Source organism: Psittacula echo, assembly GCF_963264785.1.
Source record: "Psittacula echo genome assembly, chromosome: 5".
NCBI lineage: Eukaryota > Metazoa > Chordata > Aves > Psittaciformes > Psittacidae > Psittacula > Psittacula echo.
The window spans coordinates 9,095,651-9,098,689 of NC_137739.1; positions in this window are offsets into that span (position 1 = coordinate 9,095,651).

Here is a 3,039-nt window from a genome sequence, read left to right on the forward strand (position 1 = left end):
TACACAGTAAAAGATACAGTGAAAGAAGAATTATAAAGAAAGAAAATGAATGTGACACTTTAAACATGCTGTGAAGCAGGGGGGGATCAGTGGTTTATATGAGGCTACATTATACCCAGCCTACCAAACCAAGCAGCCACACCATGTAGGGTATGGTTTCACATGACACAGCAGGCACAGGACAGATTAGCTGATCTGAAAGTGAGTGGCCATCACAAATGGGCAGTTTGCCTTCCCTCTATTTACTGTTGCAGTATTTCTTTTCTAGTGGACGTAAGGACTGTGTCATTACTGGGCAAGCCAGTTTGTCAGGCTGATCCAGCAGAAAACTAACCTGAGGGGCAGCAAATCGGAACTGAGGAGCAGTTCTTTGTCAGATCCACTGAACCAACTCACTGTGAAGCCATGATTGCTAGTGCCAAGAAAAGGAAAGGATGGCAGAAGCCTTGGCCAAAGAAGCACAGAGCTGCCTTTTTCCTGGAGAAGCTGCTGGATTGCCTTAGCTGCCCAACAGAAATCAGACTGGTCCTTACTTGAAGAAAAACCTCAGAAGTGCTTCATGCTGGTTATGTTCTAATGAAAACTAAAACTTCACTATTTGTTTCAATAATAATGAACGTGTTTTAACACAATTCCTGAAACCAGAAAAATTAGTTGAGGGTCCCTTTGGATTTGTCAATTACAATCAGTTTAATTTTTAACTTCCTCTTCATATCCTTTTTAAGTATCAGACTGGTCAAGATTATACAAACATACTTTCATAAAATTATACGTCTTTGCCTCAAACGCACCCTTGAAATAAGGTCTACACAGCCTTGTGCTGAAAGCCACAACAAAGCAGAATCTGTTAGCTCACATTATCTGAGTCTTTGGCTGATATTTTCACAAAAGGTATGCTGATCTTTCTAGTAGTGTCAATAGAATCACATTACTGCCCAAGTCAGCATTTTCTAAAAGCTATTTGGCAGCTCACCATTTATCCCCTACAGTCAGATTCGACACTGTTTACAGCATCTAATAAACAGGGTTAGACTCACATACGAATTTAAGAGATACTTCACTGTTACTCTCAATGTATTTTACTTTATAATAAATTGTTGCACCTATTTAAAAACATTTTTCTTCTTTTTCTTTTGATCATGAATCTTAATGATTTATTTGTGACATCTGAGTGTTTAGTAACAATAAATGCTTTGTCTGCTTCACGCGAAGAGCTCAGTGGTTTACTTGAAGGAGATTAATTCAATTAATTCAGTTAAACCAAATGTCTATAACAACAGGTTAAGAAGTAGTGGTGTTATGCTATTCATTATGAGTGCTCCCAATCCACTTTAGCACAAAGTCAGCTGGGTTAGATGAAACCACTGGTAAAAGCAGTCTAAGCTAACCTTGCTGACTTTACATGAAATGGGGTTTAACAACATTAATAAAGAGCAGAATAATAATAGCAGAAATAGAAACAGCTGGAGCACTAACAAAACTAATTGTGGCATCACAGCTGAAATTGATAATGAAAACCCCTGGACAGTAAATTCTCAAACTAGTACAGCTGTTTCCAAAGAGCCATCTGTCTGGGCCCCAAAGCTATTTTATGTATGGATACTCTTAAATTAACTTAGCAGAGCGCAGTTAAAGAATTACAGAAACAATGTGATAATACTGAAAGCTAATGTGACATAAGGAATATAAACTGTACTGGTTTAAGAAAAAAAAATGGAAGAAGGGCAATTTTACAAGATTCTTTGAAGTGGTGAAACAGCTGTGTGTCCTACAGTCTTAAAGTAATTGATCTGATGACAGCAAAGCTCTATGAGAGTGATTAAAAGGAAATTTGTTTTTCCTTTTAAAACAACTGGCAAAGGCGGCAAAGGAAATCTTATCACTACATTACTCTCCAACACAATATACATTATATAAATAGAATGCATGTAAAGATTAAAGTTCTCCAGGGACAGGAGGGTATTTTAATCAATTCAACTGCCAATTGACACGGTCCACTCCACCCTTAGCACCTCCTTTTCTTAGATGCAACATTTTGACATCATTTAAAATTCATTATGAAGCCTGTAAGGTCAACTTCTATCACCACCCTCAGGAATGCATTTTTCAACCATTAACACTGACAGAATTAAACATGTATTACAAAGAGAAAGATTTGGCTTGTACTTTTCAAATCTATAATGAGATTAATTTTATCATAGTAAATCTGAATCCACTGTTTTCAAATCATCAAAACCAGATCTATTTATTTGTTCTTTAAAAAAATCAACGGTATCATCAGCTCCTGCTAGTCACCTGGAGATTGACTCTTCCTCAGCCAGGAACAAATATACAAGAATACCTTCTCATATTCTGCTCAATTTAACCAAGCTGTGAGCTGCTGGAAGCAATTATGCTTCTCTCTCCCCAGTTGACTTTCTCCTTTATGCTAGATACAGCGATTCATGTGGCAACAGCACAGCGGAAAACTAATCTGCTCCATACCAAACCCCTCACTGATCCAAACACATGGTGCAGGTACACAACCACTAAAACTGATGCAAGAGCTACAGGGTGGGATCAACCCTTTTGGCAGCTCTCAGTTTGATCCACTTGACTCCATGAAACTATACTCTGAATGTATGTAGTTCAGGGCAAAGGTTGACCATCTGAGCACACATCTGCAACAGTCCCATCAGACCGAAGGACCACACAGTGGTGACTGGTACAACGTAATTTTCCCTCTCTTCAACACATGAACAGCACAGCTGAATAACCTCTTCCCACCTCCATCTATTGGTGTATAGTTGACATCCCTACATGCATCACATCAGAGTTCAGTCCACAGAGGCTGATAAAAAGTAGACTGGCTGAGGAGCTAGTGAATCCTCCTGCAGCAGCAGACAAAGAGGCTGTGCAAATAATCATAATTACACCTCTGTGGCTGAGTAAGTGAATGATAAATTTGGCCCTGCCAGTAAAGTCTTGTCCACAATCAGGGCAAACGGGAACATATTACGGTGCTGGTTCTTAAACCAATCTGTCCTCATTTCCCTTGGC